This window comes from Danio rerio, chromosome 4 (genome assembly GCF_049306965.1).
Source record: "Danio rerio strain Tuebingen ecotype United States chromosome 4, GRCz12tu, whole genome shotgun sequence".
Classification (NCBI taxonomy): domain Eukaryota; kingdom Metazoa; phylum Chordata; class Actinopteri; order Cypriniformes; family Danionidae; genus Danio; species Danio rerio.
Window position 1 is genome coordinate 48,104,694 of NC_133179.1, and position 15,952 is coordinate 48,120,645.

Sequence of the window (15,952 nt, forward strand, 5' to 3'; positions counted from 1 at the left end):
ATGATCAAAGCATCCCACATTCGTTTTCACCATGCATGTAGACTTTCCAGTTGACCCAGCAGCACCTCCCACGATTTGCTAAACCCATCCTCATGCACCATTTGGAATCGTGAAAAGCCTTTTGTCTTTTTGCATTTCTGTACTTTTACCCACGCACTAAAACAACAATATGGAGCGCTTCACGGATTTGCGTGTCATCCTTTCGCAGGGGCCATGCTAATCTTCTCTGTATCGATCCAATTTTAGTATATGTGCCACCGTAGCGAGCACGGACGAGTGGACAGGCTCAGGGCATATGTACGCCTCGAGTCCCAGCAATGTTCCTCCAAGGTGGTGGGACCTGGAGAGCCATGTTCCCACTTGTATGCCGTGCACTACAGAGCTTTGGCCCTGTCAGTGCTAGGCACACTGATTGATGCAGTAGGTCACCAAGTTTATGGACGGGGGGAATTTAGAGTGTCAGGATAGCCTATGGCAATCCCACTAAAGCAAGGGCTTTGGAAGTGCATTAGCACAACAAAACATATGATCAAAGCATCCCACATTCGTTGTCACCATGCATGTAGACTTTCCAGTTGACCCAGCAGCACCTCCCACGATTTGCTAAACCCATCGTCATGCACCATTTGGAAACGTGAAAAGCCTTTTGTCTTTTTTCATTTCTGTACTTTTACCCACGCACTAAAAAAGCAATATGGAGCGCTTCACGGATTTGCGTGTCATCCTTTCGCAGGGGCCATGCTAATCTTCTCTGTATCGATCCAATTTTAGTATATGTGCCACCGTAGCGAGCACAGATCAGCAGTCAGGCTCAGGGCATATGTACGCCTTGAGTCCCAGCAATGTTCCTCCAAGGTGGTGGGACCTGGAGAGCCATGTTCCCACTTGTATGCCGTGCACTACAGAGCTTTGGCCCTGTCAGTGCTAGGCACACTGATTGATGCAGTAGGTCACCAAGTTTATGGACAGGGGGAAATTAGAGTGTCAGGATAGCCTATGGCAAAGTCCCAGTAAAGCAAGGGCTTTGAAAGTGCATTGGTTGCACAACAAAACAAATGATCAAAGCATCCCACATTCGTTTTCACCATGCATGTAGACTTTCCAGTTGACCCAGCAGCACCTCCCACGATTTGCTAAACCCATCCTCATGCACCATTTGGAATCGAGAAAAGCCTTTTGTCTTTTTGCATTTCTGTACTTTTACCCACGCACTAAATCAGCAATATGGAGCGCTTCACGGATTTGCGTGTCATCCTTTCGCAGGGGCCATGCTAATCTTCTCTGTATCGATCCAATTTTAGTATATGTGCCACCGTAGCGAGCACGGACGAGTGGACAGGCTCAGGGCATATGTACGCCTCGAGTCCCAGCAATGTTCCTCCAAGGTGGTGGGACCTGGAGAGCCATGTTCCCACTTGTATGCCGTGCACTACAGAGCTTTGGCCCTGTCAGTGCTAGGCACACTGATTGATGCAGTAGGTCACCAAGTTTATGGACGGGGGGAAATTAGAGTGTCAGGATAGCCTATGGCAAAGTCCCAGTAAAGCAAGGGCTTTGGAAGTGCATTGGTTGCACAACAAAGCAAACGATCAAAGCATCTCACATTCGTTTTCACCATGCATGTAGACTTTCCAGTTGACCCAGCAGCACCTCCCACGATTTGCTAAACCCATCCTCATGCACCATTTGGAATCGTGAAAAGCCTTTTGTCTTTTTTCATTTCTGTACTTTTACCCACGCACTAAAACAGCAATATGGAGCGCTTCACGGATTTGCGTGTCATCCTTTCGCAGGGGCCATGCTAATCTTCTCTGTATCGATCCAATTTTAGTATATGTGCCACCGTAGCAAGCACAGACCAGCGGTCAGGCTCAGGGCATATGTACGCCTCGAGTCCCAGCAATGTTCCTTCAAGGTGGTGGGACCCGAAGAGCCATGTTCCCACTTGTATGCCGTGCACTACAGAGCTTTGGCCCTGTCAGTGCTAGGCACACTGATTGATGCAGTAGGTCACCAAGTTTATGGACAGGGGGAAATTAGAGTGTCAGGATAGCCTATGGCAAAGTCCCACTAAAGCAAGGGCTTTGGAAGTGCATTAGCACAACAAAACAAACGATCAAAGCATCCCACATTCGTTTTCACCATGCATGTAGACTTTCCAGTTGACCCAGCAGCACCTCCCACGATTTGCTAAACCCATCCTCATGCACCATTTGGAATCGTGAAAAGCCTTTTGTCTTTTTTCATTTCTGTACTTTTACCCACGCACTAAAACAGCAATATGGAGCGCTTCACGGATTTGCGTGTCATCCTTTCGCAGGGGCCATGCTAATCTTCTCTGTATCGATCCAATTTTAGTATATGTGCCACCGTAGCGAGCACAGATCAGCAGTCAGGCTCAGGGCATATGTACGCCTCGAGTCCCAGCAATGTTCCTCCAAGGTGGTGGGACCTGGAGAGCCATGTTCCCACTTGTATGCCGTGCACTACAGAGCTTTGGCCCTGTCAGTGCTAGGCACACTGATTGATGCAGTAGGTCACCAAGTTTATGGACAGGGGGAAATTAGAGTGTCAGGATAGCCTATGGCAAAGTCCCAGTAAAGCAAGGGCTTTGAAAGTGCATTGGTTGCACAACAAAACAAATGATCAAAGCATCCCACATTCGTTTTCACCATGCATGTAGACTTTCCAGTTGACCCAGCAGCACCTCCCACGATTTGCTAAACCCATCCTCATGCACCATTTGGAATCGTGAAAAGCCTTTTGTCTTTTTGCATTTCTGTACTTTTACCCACGCACTAAAACAACAATATGGAGCGCTTCACGGATTTGCGTGTCATCCTTTCGCAGGGGCCATGCTAATCTTCTCTGTATCGATCCAATTTTAGTATATGTGCCACCGTAGCGAGCACGGACGAGTGGACAGGCTCAGGGCATATGTACGCCTCGAGTCCCAGCAATGTTCCTCCAAGGTGGTGGGACCTGGAGAGCCATGTTCCCACTTGTATGCCGTGCACTACAGAGCTTTGGCCCTGTCAGTGCTAGGCACACTGATTGATGCAGTAGGTCACCAAGTTTATGGACGGGGGGAATTTAGAGTGTCAGGATAGCCTATGGCAATCCCACTAAAGCAAGGGCTTTGGAAGTGCATTAGCACAACAAAACATATGATCAAAGCATCCCACATTCGTTGTCACCATGCATGTAGACTTTCCAGTTGACCCAGCAGCACCTCCCACGATTTGCTAAACCCATCGTCATGCACCATTTGGAAACGTGAAAAGCCTTTTGTCTTTTTTCATTTCTGTACTTTTACCCACGCACTAAAAAAGCAATATGGAGCGCTTCACGGATTTGCGTGTCATCCTTTCGCAGGGGCCATGCTAATCTTCTCTGTATCGATCCAATTTTAGTATATGTGCCACCGTAGCGAGCACAGATCAGCAGTCAGGCTCAGGGCATATGTACGCCTTGAGTCCCAGCAATGTTCCTCCAAGGTGGTGGGACCTGGAGAGCCATGTTCCCACTTGTATGCCGTGCACTACAGAGCTTTGGCCCTGTCAGTGCTAGGCACACTGATTGATGCAGTAGGTCACCAAGTTTATGGACAGGGGGAAATTAGAGTGTCAGGATAGCCTATGGCAAAGTCCCAGTAAAGCAAGGGCTTTGAAAGTGCATTGGTTGCACAACAAAACAAATGATCAAAGCATCCCACATTCGTTTTCACCATGCATGTAGACTTTCCAGTTGACCCAGCAGCACCTCCCACGATTTGCTAAACCCATCCTCATGCACCATTTGGAATCGAGAAAAGCCTTTTGTCTTTTTGCATTTCTGTACTTTTACCCACGCACTAAATCAGCAATATGGAGCGCTTCACGGATTTGCGTGTCATCCTTTCGCAGGGGCCATGCTAATCTTCTCTGTATCGATCCAATTTTAGTATATGTGCCACCTTAGCGAGCACGGACGAGTGGACAGGCTCAGGGCATATGTACGCCTCGAGTCCCAGCAATGTTCCTCCAAGGTGGTGGGACCTGGAGAGCCATGTTCCCACTTGTATGCCGTGCACTACAGAGCTTTGGCCCTGTCAGTGCTAGGCACACTGATTGATGCAGTAGGTCACCAAGTTTATGGACGGGGGGAAATTAGAGTGTCAGGATAGCCTATGGCAAAGTCCCAGTAAAGCAAGGGCTTTGGAAGTGCATTGGTTGCACAACAAAGCAAACGATCAAAGCATCTCACATTCGTTTTCACCATGCATGTAGACTTTCCAGTTGACCCAGCAGCACCTCCCACGATTTGCTAAACCCATCCTCATGCACCATTTGGAATCGTGAAAAGCCTTTTGTCTTTTTTCATTTCTGTACTTTTACCCACGCACTAAAACAGCAATATGGAGCGCTTCACGGATTTGCGTGTCATCCTTTCGCAGGGGCCATGCTAATCTTCTCTGTATCGATCCAATTTTAGTATATGTGCCACCGTAGCAAGCACAGACCAGCGGTCAGGCTCAGGGCATATGTACGCCTCGAGTCCCAGCAATGTTCCTTCAAGGTGGTGGGACCCGAAGAGCCATGTTCCCACTTGTATGCCGTGCACTACAGAGCTTTGGCCCTGTCAGTGCTAGGCACACTGATTGATGCAGTAGGTCACCAAGTTTATGGACAGGGGGAAATTAGAGTGTCAGGATAGCCTATGGCAAAGTCCCACTAAAGCAAGGGCTTTGGAAGTGCATTAGCACAACAAAACAAACGATCAAAGCATCCCACATTCGTTTTCACCATGCATGTAGACTTTCCAGTTGACCCAGCAGCACCTCCCACGATTTGCTAAACCCATCCTCATGCACCATTTGGAATCGTGAAAAGCCTTTTGTCTTTTTTCATTTCTGTACTTTTACCCACGCACTAAAACAGCAATATGGAGCGCTTCACGGATTTGCGTGTCATCCTTTCGCAGGGGCCATGCTAATCTTCTCTGTATCGATCCAATTTTAGTATATGTGCCACCGTAGCGAGCACAGATCAGCAGTCAGGCTCAGGGCATATGTACGCCTCGAGTCCCAGCAATGTTCCTCCAAGGTGGTGGGACCTGGAGAGCCATGTTCCCACTTGTATGCCGTGCACTACAGAGCTTTGGCCCTGTCAGTGCTAGGCACACTGATTGATGCAGTAGGTCACCAAGTTTATGGACAGGGGGAAATTAGAGTGTCAGGATAGCCTATGGCAAAGTCCCAGTAAAGCAAGGGCTTTGAAAGTGCATTGGTTGCACAACAAAACAAATGATCAAAGCATCCCACATTCGTTTTCACCATGCATGTAGACTTTCCAGTTGACCCAGCAGCACCTCCCACGATTTGCTAAACCCATCCTCATGCACCATTTGGAATCGTGAAAAGCCTTTTGTCTTTTTGCATTTCTGTACTTTTACCCACGCACTAAAACAACAATATGGAGCGCTTCACGGATTTGCGTGTCATCCTTTCGCAGGGGCCATGCTAATCTTCTCTGTATCGATCCAATTTTAGTATATGTGCCACCGTAGCGAGCACGGACGAGTGGACAGGCTCAGGGCATATGTACGCCTCGAGTCCCAGCAATGTTCCTCCAAGGTGGTGGGACCTGGAGAGCCATGTTCCCACTTGTATGCCGTGCACTACAGAGCTTTGGCCCTGTCAGTGCTAGGCACACTGATTGATGCAGTAGGTCACCAAGTTTATGGACGGGGGGAATTTAGAGTGTCAGGATAGCCTATGGCAATCCCACTAAAGCAAGGGCTTTGGAAGTGCATTAGCACAACAAAACATATGATCAAAGCATCCCACATTCGTTGTCACCATGCATGTAGACTTTCCAGTTGACCCAGCAGCACCTCCCACGATTTGCTAAACCCATCGTCATGCACCATTTGGAAACGTGAAAAGCCTTTTGTCTTTTTTCATTTCTGTACTTTTACCCACGCACTAAAAAAGCAATATGGAGCGCTTCACGGATTTGCGTGTCATCCTTTCGCAGGGGCCATGCTAATCTTCTCTGTATCGATCCAATTTTAGTATATGTGCCACCATAGCGAGCACAGATCAGCAGTCAGGCTCAGGGCATATGTACGCCTTGAGTCCCAGCAATGTTCCTCCAAGGTGGTGGGACCTGGAGAGCCATGTTCCCACTTGTATGCCGTGCACTACAGAGCTTTGGCCCTGTCAGTGCTAGGCACACTGATTGATGCAGTAGGTCACCAAGTTTATGGACAGGGGGAAATTAGAGTGTCAGGATAGCCTATGGCAAAGTCCCAGTAAAGCAAGGGCTTTGAAAGTGCATTGGTTGCACAACAAAACAAATGATCAAAGCATCCCACATTCGTTTTCACCATGCATGTAGACTTTCCAGTTGACCCAGCAGCACCTCCCACGATTTGCTAAACCCATCCTCATGCACCATTTGGAATCAAGAAAAGCCTTTTGTCTTATTGCATTTCTGTACTTTTACCCACGCACTAAATCAGCAATATGGAGCGCTTCACGGATTTGCGTGTCATCCTTTCGCAGGGGCCATGCTAATCTTCTCTGTATCGATCCAATTTTAGTATATGTGCCACCGTAGCGAGCACGGACGAGTGGACAGGCTCAGGGCATATGTACGCCTCGAGTCCCAGCAATGTTCCTCCAAGGTGGTGGGACCTGGAGAGCCATGTTCCCACTTGTATGCCGTGCACTACAGAGCTTTGGCCCTGTCAGTGCTAGGCACACTGATTGATGCAGTAGGTCACCAAGTTTATGGACGGGGGGAAATTAGAGTGTCAGGATAGCCTATGGCAAAGTCCCACTAAAGCAAGGGCTTTGGAAGTGCATTGGTTGCACAACAAAGCAAACGATCAAAGCATCTCACATTCGTTTTCACCATGCATGTAGACTTTCCAGTTGACCCAGCAGCACCTCCCACGATTTGCTAAACCCATCCTCATGCACCATTTGGAATCGTGAAAAGCCTTTTGTCTTTTTTCATTTCTGTACTTTTACCCACGCACTAAAACAGCAATATGGAGCGCTTCACGGATTTGCGTGTCACCCTTTCGCAGGGGCCATGCTAATCTTCTCTGTATCGATCCAATTTTAGTATATGTGCCACCGTAGCAAGCACAGACCAGCGGTCAGGCTCAGGGCATATGTACGCCTCGAGTCCCAGCAATGTTCCTTCAAGGTGGTGGGACCCGAAGAGCCATGTTCCCACTTGTATGCCGTGCACTACAGAGCTTTGGCCCTGTCAGTGCTAGGCACACTGATTGATGCAGTAGGTCACCAAGTTTATGGACAGGGGGAAATTAGAGTGTCAGGATAGCCTATGGCAAAGTCCCACTAAAGCTAGGGCTTTGGAAGTGCATTAGCACAACAAAACAAACGATCAAAGCATCCCACATTCGTTTTCACCATGCATGTAGACTTTCCAGTTGACCCAGCAGCACCTCCCACGATTTGCTAAACCCATCCTCATGCACCATTTGGAATCGTGAAAAGCCTTTTGTCTTTTTTCATTTCTGTACTTTTACCCACGCACTAAAACAACAATATGGAGCGCTTCACGGATTTGCGTGTCATCCTTTCGCAGGGGCCATGCTAATCTTCTCTGTATCGATCCAATTTTAGTATATGTGCCACCGTAGCGAGCACGGACGAGTGGACAGGCTCAGGGCATATGTACGCCTCGAGTCCCAGCAATGTTCCTCCAAGGTGGTGGGACCTGGAGAGCCATGTTCCCACTTGTATGCCGTGCACTACAGAGCTTTGGCCCTGTCAGTGCTAGGCACACTGATTGATGCAGTAGGTCACCAAGTTTATGGACGGGGGGAATTTAGAGTGTCAGGATAGCCTATGGCAATCCCACTAAAGCAAGGGCTTTGGAAGTGCATTAGCACAACAAAACATATGATCAAAGCATCCCACATTCGTTGTCACCATGCATGTAGACTTTCCAGTTGACCCAGCAGCACCTCCCACGATTTGCTAAACCCATCCTCATGCACCATTTGGAATCGTGAAAAGCCTTTTGTCTTTTTGCATTTCTGTACTTTTACCCACGCACTAAAAAAGCAATATGGAGCGCTTCACGGATTTGCGTGTCATCCTTTCGCAGGGGCCATGCTAATCTTCTCTGTATCGATCCAATTTTAGTATATGTGCCACCGTAGCGAGCACAGATCAGCAGTCAGGCTCAGGGCATATGTACGCCTCGAGTCCCAGCAATGTTCCTCCAAGGTGGTGGGACCTGGAGAGCCATGTTCCCACTTGTATGCCGTGCACTACAGAGCTTTGGCCCTGTCAGTGCTAGGCACACTGATTGATGCAGTAGGTCACCAAGTTTATGGACGGGGGGAAATTAGAGTGTCAGGATAGCCTATGGCAAAGTCCCAGTAAAGCAAGGGCTTTGGAAGTGCATTGGTTGCACAACAAAGCAAACGATCAAAGCATCTCACATTCGTTTTCACCATGCATGTAGACTTTCCAGTTGACCCAGCAGCACCTCCCACGATTTGCTAAACCCATCCTCATGCACCATTTGGAATCGTGAAAAGCCTTTTGTCTTTTTTCATTTCTGTACTTTTACCCACGCACTAAAACAGCAATATGGAGCGCTTCACGGATTTGCGTGTCATCCTTTCGCAGGGGCCATGCTAATCTTCTCTGTATCGATCCAATTTTAGTATATGTGCCACCGTAGCAAGCACAGACCAGCAGTCAGGCTCAGGGCATATGTACGCCTCGAGTCCCAGCAATGTTCCTTCAAGGTGGTGGGACCCGAAGAGCCATGTTCCCACTTGTATGCCGTGCACTACAGAGCTTTGGCCCTGTCAGTGCTAGGCACACTGATTGATGCAGTAGGTCACCAAGTTTATGGACAGGGGGAAATTAGAGTGTCAGGATAGCCTATGGCAAAGTCCCACTAAAGCAAGGGCTTTGGAAGTGCATTATCACAACAAAACAAACGATCAAAGCATCCCACATTCGTTTTCACCATGCATGTAGACTTTCCAGTTGACCCAGCAGCACCTCCCACGATTTGCTAAACCCATCCTCATGCACCATTTGGAATCGTGAAAAGCCTTTTGTCTTTTTGCATTTCTGTACTTTTACCCACGCACTAAAACAGCAATATGGAGCGCTTCACGGATTTGCGTGTCATCCTTTCGCAGGGGCCATGCTAATCTTCTCTGTATCGATCCAATTTTAGTATATGTGCCACCGTAGCGAGCACAGATCAGCAGTCAGGCTCAGGGCATATGTACGCCTCGAGTCCCAGCAATGTTCCTCCAAGGTGGTGGGACCTGGAGAGCCATGTTCCCACTTGTATGCCGTGCACTACAGAGCTTTGGCCCTGTCAGTGCTAGGCACACTGATTGATGCAGTAGGTCACCAAGTTTATGGACAGGGGGAAATTAGAGTGTCAGGATAGCCTATGGCAAAGTCCCAGTAAAGCAAGGGCTTTGGAAGTGCATTGGTTGCACAACAAAACAAATGATCAAAGCATACCACATTCGTTTTCACCATGCATGTAGACTTTCCAGTTGACCGAGCAGCACCTCCCACGATTTGCTAAACCCATCCTCATGCACCATTTGGAATCGTGAAAAGCCTTTTGTCTTTTTGCATTTCTGTACTTTTACCCACGCACTAAAACAGCAATATGGAGCGCTTCACGGATTTGCGTGTCATCCTTTCGCAGGGGCCATGCTAATCTTCTCTGTATCGATCCAATTTTAGTATATGTGCCACCGTAGCAAGCACAGACCAGCGGTCAGGCTCAGGGCATATGTACGCCTCGAGTCCCAGCAATGTTCCTTCAAGGTGGTGGGACCCGAAGAGCCATGTTCCCACTTGTATGCCGTGCACTACAGAGCTTTGGCCCTGTCAGTGCTAGGCACACTGATTGATGCAGTAGGTCACCAAGTTTATGGACAGGGGGAAATTAGAGTGTCAGGATAGCCTATGGCAAAGTCCCACTAAAGCAAGGGCTTTGGAAGTGCATTAGCACAACAAAACAAACGATCAAAGCATCCCACATTCGTTTTCACCATGCATGTAGACTTTCCAGTTGACCCAGCAGCACCTCCCACGATTTGCTAAACCCATCCTCATGCACCATTTGGAATCGTGAAAAGCCTTTTGTCTTTTTTCATTTCTGTACTTTTACCCACGCACTAAAACAGCAATATGGAGCGCTTCACGGATTTGCGTGTCATCCTTTCGCAGGGGCCATGCTAATCTTCTCTGTATCGATCCAATTTTAGTATATGTGCCACCGTAGCGATCACAGATCAGCAGTCAGGCTCAGGGCATATGTACGCCTCGAGTCCCAGCAATGTTCCTCCAAGGTGGTGGGACCTGGAGAGCCATGTTCCCACTTGTATGCCGTGCACTACAGAGCTTTGGCCCTGTCAGTGCTAGGCACACTGATTGATGCAGTAGGTCACCAAGTTTATGGACAGGGGGAAATTAGAGTGTCAGGATAGCCTATGGCAAAGTCCCAGTAAAGCAAGGGCTTTGAAAGTGCATTGGTTGCACAACAAAACAAATGATCAAAGCATCCCACATTCGTTTTCACCATGCATGTAGACTTTCCAGTTGACCCAGCAGCACCTCCCACGATTTGCTAAACCCATCCTCATGCACCATTTGGAATCGTGAAAAGCCTTTTGTCTTTTTGCATTTCTGTACTTTTACCCACGCACTAAAACAGCAATATGGAGCGCTTCACGGATTTGCGTGTCATCCTTTCGCAGGGGCCATGCTAATCTTCTCTGTATCAATCCAATTTTAGTATATGTGCCACCGTAGCGAGCACGGACGAGTGGACAGGCTCAGGGCATATGTACGCCTCGAGTCCCAGCAATGTTCCTCCAAGGTGGTGGGACCTGGAGAGCCATGTTCCCACTTGTATGCCGTGCACTACAGAGCTTTGGCCCTGTCAGTGCTAGGCACACTGATTGATGCAGTAGGTCACCAAGTTTATGGACGGGGGGAATTTAGAGTGTCAGGATAGCCTATGGCAATCCCACTAAAGCAAGGGCTTTGGAAGTGCATTAGCACAACAAAACATATGATCAAAGCATCCCACATTCGTTGTCACCATGCATGTAGACTTTCCAGTTGACCCAGCAGCACCTCCCACGATTTGCTAAACCCATCCTCATGCACCATTTGGAAACGTGAAAAGCCTTTTGTCTTTTTTCATTTCTGTACTTTTACCCACGCATTAAAAAAGCAATATGGAGCGCTTCACGGATTTGCGTGTCATCCTTTCGCAGGGGCCATGCTAATCTTCTCTGTATCGATCCAATTTTAGTATATGTGCCACCGTAGCGAGCACGGACGAGTGGACAGGCTCAGGGCATATGTACGCCTCGAGTCCCAGCAATGTTCCTCCAAGGTGGTGGGACCTGGAGAGCCATGTTCCCACTTGTATGCCGTGCACTACAGAGCTTTGGCCCTGTCAGTGCTAGGCACACTGATTGATGCAGTAGGTCACCAAGTTTATGGACAGGGGGAAATTAGAGTGTCAGGATAGCCTATGGCAAAGTCCCAGTAAAGCAAGGGCTTTGGAAGTGCATTGGTTGCACAACAAAGCAAACGATCAAAGCATCCCACATTCGTTTTCACCATGCATGTAGACTTTCCAGTTGACCCAGCAGCACCTCCCACGATTTGCTAAACCCATCCTCATGCACCATTTGGAATCGTGAAAAGCCTTTTGTCTTTTTTCATTTCTGTACTTTTACCCACGCACTAAAACAGCAATATGGAGCGCTTCACGGATTTGCGTGTCATCCTTTCGCAGGGGCCATGCTAATCTTCTCTGTATCGATCCAATTTTAGTATATGTGCCACCGTAGCAAGCACAGACCAGTGGTCAGGCTCAGGGCATATGTACGCCTCGAGTCCCAGCAATGTTCCTCCAAGGTGGTGGGACCCGAAGAGCCATGTTCCCACTTGTATGCCGTGCACTACAGAGCTTTGGCCCTGTCAGTGCTAGGCACACAGATTGATGCAGTAGGTCACCAAGTTTATGGACAGGGGGAAATTAGAGTGTCAGGATAGCCTATGGCAAAGTCCAACTAAAGCAAGGGCTTTGGAAGTGCATTAGCACAACAAAACAAACGATCAAAGCATCCCACATTCGTTTTCACCATGCATGTAGACTTTCCAGTTGACCCAGCAGCACCTCCCACGATTTGCTAAACCCATCCTCATGCACCATTTGGAATCGTGAAAAGCCTTTTGTCTTTTTTCATTTCTGTACTTTTACCCACGCACTAAAAAAGCAATATGGAGCGCTTCACGGATTTGCGTGTCATCCTTTCGCAGGGGCCATGCTAATCTTCTCTGTATCGATCCAATTTTAGTATATGTGCCACCGTAGCGAGCACAGATCAGCAGTCAGGCTCAGGGCATATGTACGCCTCGAGTCCCAGCAATGTTCCTCCAAGGTGGTGGGACCTGGAGAGCCATGTTCCCACTTGTATGCCGTGCACTACAGAGCTTTGGCCCTGTCAGTGCTAGGCACACTGATTGATGCAGTAGGTCACCAAGTTTATGGACAGGGGGAAATTAGAGTGTCAGGATAGCCTATGGCAAAGTCCCAGTAAAGCAAGGGCTTTGGAAGTGCATTGGTTGCACAACAAAACAAATGATCAAAGCATCCCACATTCGTTTTCACCATGCATGTAGACTTTCCAGTTGACCCAGCAGCACCTCCCACGATTTGCTAAACCCATCCTCATGCACCATTTGGAATCGTGAAAAGCCTTTTGTCTTTTTTCATTTCTGTACTTTTACCCACGCACTAAAACAGCAATATGGAGCGCTTCACGGATTTGCGTGTCATCCTTTCGCAGGGGCCATGCTAATCTTCTCTGTATCGATCCAATTTTAGTATATGTGCCACCGTAGCAAGCGCGGACGAGTGGACAGTCTCAGGGCATATGTACGCCTCGAGTCCCAGCAATGTTCCTCCAAGGTGGTGGGACCTGGAGAGCCATGTTCCCACTTGTATGCCGTGCACTACAGAGCTTTGGCCCTGTCAGTGCTAGGCACACTGATTGATGCAGTAGGTCACCAAGTTTATGGACAGGGGGAAATTAGAGTGTCAGGATAGCCTATGGCAAAGTCCCAGTAAAGCAAGGGCTTTGGAAGTGCATTGGTTGCACAACAAAACAAATGATCAAAGCATCCCACATTCGTTTTCACCATGCATGTACACTTTCCAGTTGACCCAGCAACACCTCCCACGATTTGCTAAACCCATCCTCATGCACCATTTGGAATCGTGAAAAGCCTTTTGTCTTTTTGCATTTCTGTACTTTTACCCACGCACTAAAACAGCAATATTGAGCGCTTCACGGATTTGCGTGTCATCCTTTCGCAGGGGCCATGCTAATCTTCTCTGTATCGATCCAATTTTAGTATATGTGCCACCGTAGCGAGCACGGACGAGTGGACAGGCTCAGGGCATATGTACGCCTCGAGTCCCAGCAATGTTCCTCCAAGGTGGTGGGACCTGGAGAGCCATGTTCCCACTTGTATGCCGTGCACTACAGAGCTTTGGCCCTGTCAGTGCTAGGCACACTGATTGATGCAGTAGGTCACCAAGTTTATGGACAGGGGGAAATTAGAGTGTCAGGATAGCCTATGGCAAAGTCCCAGTAAAGCAAGGGCTTTGGAAGTGCATTGGTTGCACAACAAAGCAAACGATCAAAGCATCCCACATTCGTTTTCACCATGCATGTAGACTTTCCAGTTGACCCAGCAGCACCTCCCACGATTTGCTAAACCCATCCTCATGCACCATTTGGAATCGTGAAAAGCCTTTTGTCTTTTTTCATTTCTGTACTTTTACCCACGCACTAAAACAGCAATATGGAGCGCTTCACGGATTTGCGTGTCATCCTTTCGCAGGGGCCATGCTAATCTTCTCTGTATCGATCCAATTTTAGTATATGTGCCACCGTAGCAAGCACAGACCAGCGGTCAGGCTCAGGGCATATGTACGCCTCGAGTCCCAGCAATGTTCCTTCAAGGTGGTGGGACCCGAAGAGCCATGTTCCCACTTCTATGCCGTGCACTACAGAGCTTTGGCCCTGTCAGTGCTAGGCACACTGATTGATGCAGTAGGTCACCAAGTTTATGGACAGGGGGAAATTAGAGTGTCAGGATAGCCTATGGCAAAGTCCCACTAAAGCAAGGGCTTTGGAAGTGCATTAGCACAACAAAACAAACGATCAAAGCGTCCCACATTCGTTTTCACCATGCATGTAGACTTTCCAGTTGACCCAGCAGCACCTCCCACGATTTGCTAAACCCATCCTCATGCACCATTTGGAATCGTGAAAAGCCTTTTGTCTTTTTGCATTTCTGTACTTTTACCCACGCACTAAAAAAGCAATATGGAGAGCTTCACGGATTTGCGTGTCATCCTTTCGCAGGGGCCATGCTAATCTTCTCTGTATCGATCCAATTTTAGTATATGTGCCACCGTAGGGAGCACAGATCAGCAGTCAGGCTCAGGGCATATGTAGGCCTCGAGTCCCAGCAATGTTCCTCCAAGGTGGTGGGACCTGGAGAGCCATGTTCCCACTTGTATGCCGTGCACTACAGAGCTTTGGTCCTGTCAGTGCTAGGCACACTGATTGATGCAGTAGGTCACCAAGTTTAAAGACTGGGGAAATTAGAGTGTCAGGTTAGCCTATGGTAAAGTCCCACTAAAGCAAAGGCTTTGGAAGTGCATTGGTTGCACAACAAAACAAACGATCAAAGCATCCCACATTCGTTTTCACCATGCATGTAGACTTTCCAGTTGACCCAGTAGCACCTCCCACGATTTGCTAAACCCATCCTCATGCACCATTTGGAATCGTGAAAAGCCTTTTGTCTTTTTTCATTTCTGTACTTTTACCCACGCACTAAAACAGCAATATGGAGCGCTTCACGGATTTGCGTGTCATCCTTTCGCAGGGGCCATGCTAATCTTCTCTGTATCGATCCAATTTTAGTATATGTGCCACCGTAGCAAGCGCGGACGAGTGGACAGTCTCAGGGCATATGTACGCCTCGAGTCCCAGCAATGTTCCTCCAAGGTGGTGGGACCTGGAGAGCCATGTTCCCACTTGTATGCCGTGCACTACAGAGCTTTGGCCCTGTCAGTGCTAGGCACACTGATTGATGCAGTAGGTCACCAAGTTTATGGACAGGGGGAAATTAGAGTGTCAGGATAGCCTATGGCAAAGTCCCAGTAAAGCAAGGGCTTTGGAAGTGCATTGGTTGCACAACAAAACAAATGATCAAAGCATCCCACATTCGTTTTCACCATGCATGCACACTTTCCAGTTGACCCAGCAACACCTCCCACGATTTGCTAAACCCATCCTCATGCACCATTTGGAATCGTGAAAAGCCTTTTGTCTTTTTGCATTTCTGTACTTTTACCCACGCACTAAAACAGCAATATGGAGCGCTTCACGGATTTGCGTGTCATCCTTTCGCAGGGGCCATGCTAATCTTCTCTGTATCGATCCAATTTTAGTATATGTGCCACCGTAGCGAGCACGGACGAGTGGACAGGCTCAGGGCATATGTACGCCTCGAGTCCCAGCAATGTTCCTCCAAGGTGGTGGGACCTGGAGAGCCATGTTCCCACTTGTATGCCGTGCACTACAGAGCTTTGGCCCTGTCAGTGCTAGGCACACTGATTGATGCAGTAGGTCACCAAGTTTATGGACAGGGGGAAATTAGAGTGTCAGGATAGCCTATGGCAAAGTCCCACTAAAGCAAGGGCTTTGGAAGTGCATTAGCACAACAAAACAAACGATCAAAGCGTCCCACATTCGTTTTCACCATGCATGTAGACTTTCCAGTTGACCCAGCAGCACCTCCCACGATTTGCTAAACCCATCCTCATGCACCATT

The 15,952-nt window shown here is 48.3% G+C and overlaps 1 protein-coding gene and 30 non-coding genes across 34 annotated transcripts in view; 1 reads left to right on the forward strand and 30 right to left on the reverse strand.

Moving 5' to 3' along the window:
* zgc:113135 overlaps positions 1–15,952 on the forward strand; it is a 283,991-nt gene that overhangs the window by 180,164 nt on the left and 87,875 nt on the right. The gene's annotated exons all lie outside the window — the stretch shown is intronic.
* Positions 164–270, reverse strand: LOC137494727 (U6 spliceosomal RNA). Its single transcript, XR_011014673.2, has one exon. It is a non-coding gene; the product is annotated as a U6 spliceosomal RNA (small nuclear RNA).
* On the reverse strand, positions 689–795 carry LOC137494941 (U6 spliceosomal RNA). The gene has a single exon (XR_011014885.2). It is a non-coding gene; the product is annotated as a U6 spliceosomal RNA (small nuclear RNA).
* LOC137494728 (U6 spliceosomal RNA) lies at positions 1,219–1,325 on the reverse strand. Its single transcript, XR_011014674.1, has one exon. It is a non-coding gene; the product is annotated as a U6 spliceosomal RNA (small nuclear RNA).
* On the reverse strand, positions 1,749–1,855 carry LOC137495060 (U6 spliceosomal RNA). The gene has a single exon (XR_011015004.2). It is a non-coding gene; the product is annotated as a U6 spliceosomal RNA (small nuclear RNA).
* LOC141384268 (U6 spliceosomal RNA) lies at positions 2,276–2,382 on the reverse strand. Its single transcript, XR_012405331.1, has one exon. It is a non-coding gene; the product is annotated as a U6 spliceosomal RNA (small nuclear RNA).
* Positions 2,806–2,912, reverse strand: LOC141384180 (U6 spliceosomal RNA). Its single transcript, XR_012405236.1, has one exon. It is a non-coding gene; the product is annotated as a U6 spliceosomal RNA (small nuclear RNA).
* Positions 3,331–3,437, reverse strand: LOC137494732 (U6 spliceosomal RNA). The gene has a single exon (XR_011014678.1). It is a non-coding gene; the product is annotated as a U6 spliceosomal RNA (small nuclear RNA).
* On the reverse strand, positions 3,861–3,967 carry LOC137494854 (U6 spliceosomal RNA). Its single transcript, XR_011014798.2, has one exon. It is a non-coding gene; the product is annotated as a U6 spliceosomal RNA (small nuclear RNA).
* On the reverse strand, positions 4,391–4,497 carry LOC137494733 (U6 spliceosomal RNA). The gene has a single exon (XR_011014679.2). It is a non-coding gene; the product is annotated as a U6 spliceosomal RNA (small nuclear RNA).
* LOC141384269 (U6 spliceosomal RNA) lies at positions 4,918–5,024 on the reverse strand. Its single transcript, XR_012405332.1, has one exon. It is a non-coding gene; the product is annotated as a U6 spliceosomal RNA (small nuclear RNA).
* LOC137494586 (U6 spliceosomal RNA) lies at positions 5,448–5,554 on the reverse strand. Its single transcript, XR_011014532.2, has one exon. It is a non-coding gene; the product is annotated as a U6 spliceosomal RNA (small nuclear RNA).
* LOC137494952 (U6 spliceosomal RNA) lies at positions 5,973–6,079 on the reverse strand. The gene has a single exon (XR_011014896.2). It is a non-coding gene; the product is annotated as a U6 spliceosomal RNA (small nuclear RNA).
* Positions 6,503–6,609, reverse strand: LOC141384271 (U6 spliceosomal RNA). The gene has a single exon (XR_012405335.1). It is a non-coding gene; the product is annotated as a U6 spliceosomal RNA (small nuclear RNA).
* On the reverse strand, positions 7,033–7,139 carry LOC137494735 (U6 spliceosomal RNA). Its single transcript, XR_011014681.2, has one exon. It is a non-coding gene; the product is annotated as a U6 spliceosomal RNA (small nuclear RNA).
* Positions 7,560–7,666, reverse strand: LOC137494942 (U6 spliceosomal RNA). Its single transcript, XR_011014886.2, has one exon. It is a non-coding gene; the product is annotated as a U6 spliceosomal RNA (small nuclear RNA).
* On the reverse strand, positions 8,085–8,191 carry LOC137494950 (U6 spliceosomal RNA). The gene has a single exon (XR_011014894.2). It is a non-coding gene; the product is annotated as a U6 spliceosomal RNA (small nuclear RNA).
* Positions 8,615–8,721, reverse strand: LOC137494736 (U6 spliceosomal RNA). Its single transcript, XR_011014682.2, has one exon. It is a non-coding gene; the product is annotated as a U6 spliceosomal RNA (small nuclear RNA).
* Positions 9,142–9,248, reverse strand: LOC137494738 (U6 spliceosomal RNA). Its single transcript, XR_011014684.1, has one exon. It is a non-coding gene; the product is annotated as a U6 spliceosomal RNA (small nuclear RNA).
* Positions 9,672–9,778, reverse strand: LOC137494856 (U6 spliceosomal RNA). Its single transcript, XR_011014800.1, has one exon. It is a non-coding gene; the product is annotated as a U6 spliceosomal RNA (small nuclear RNA).
* LOC137494955 (U6 spliceosomal RNA) lies at positions 10,199–10,305 on the reverse strand. The gene has a single exon (XR_011014899.2). It is a non-coding gene; the product is annotated as a U6 spliceosomal RNA (small nuclear RNA).
* LOC141382036 (U6 spliceosomal RNA) lies at positions 10,729–10,835 on the reverse strand. Its single transcript, XR_012402979.1, has one exon. It is a non-coding gene; the product is annotated as a U6 spliceosomal RNA (small nuclear RNA).
* Positions 11,254–11,360, reverse strand: LOC141384209 (U6 spliceosomal RNA). The gene has a single exon (XR_012405264.1). It is a non-coding gene; the product is annotated as a U6 spliceosomal RNA (small nuclear RNA).
* On the reverse strand, positions 11,784–11,890 carry LOC137494740 (U6 spliceosomal RNA). The gene has a single exon (XR_011014686.2). It is a non-coding gene; the product is annotated as a U6 spliceosomal RNA (small nuclear RNA).
* On the reverse strand, positions 12,311–12,417 carry LOC137494741 (U6 spliceosomal RNA). The gene has a single exon (XR_011014687.1). It is a non-coding gene; the product is annotated as a U6 spliceosomal RNA (small nuclear RNA).
* On the reverse strand, positions 12,841–12,947 carry LOC141382057 (U6 spliceosomal RNA). Its single transcript, XR_012403001.1, has one exon. It is a non-coding gene; the product is annotated as a U6 spliceosomal RNA (small nuclear RNA).
* LOC141382029 (U6 spliceosomal RNA) lies at positions 13,371–13,477 on the reverse strand. The gene has a single exon (XR_012402972.1). It is a non-coding gene; the product is annotated as a U6 spliceosomal RNA (small nuclear RNA).
* On the reverse strand, positions 13,901–14,007 carry LOC137494858 (U6 spliceosomal RNA). Its single transcript, XR_011014802.1, has one exon. It is a non-coding gene; the product is annotated as a U6 spliceosomal RNA (small nuclear RNA).
* LOC137494742 (U6 spliceosomal RNA) lies at positions 14,428–14,534 on the reverse strand. Its single transcript, XR_011014688.2, has one exon. It is a non-coding gene; the product is annotated as a U6 spliceosomal RNA (small nuclear RNA).
* LOC141382058 (U6 spliceosomal RNA) lies at positions 14,957–15,063 on the reverse strand. The gene has a single exon (XR_012403002.1). It is a non-coding gene; the product is annotated as a U6 spliceosomal RNA (small nuclear RNA).
* On the reverse strand, positions 15,487–15,593 carry LOC141384272 (U6 spliceosomal RNA). The gene has a single exon (XR_012405336.1). It is a non-coding gene; the product is annotated as a U6 spliceosomal RNA (small nuclear RNA).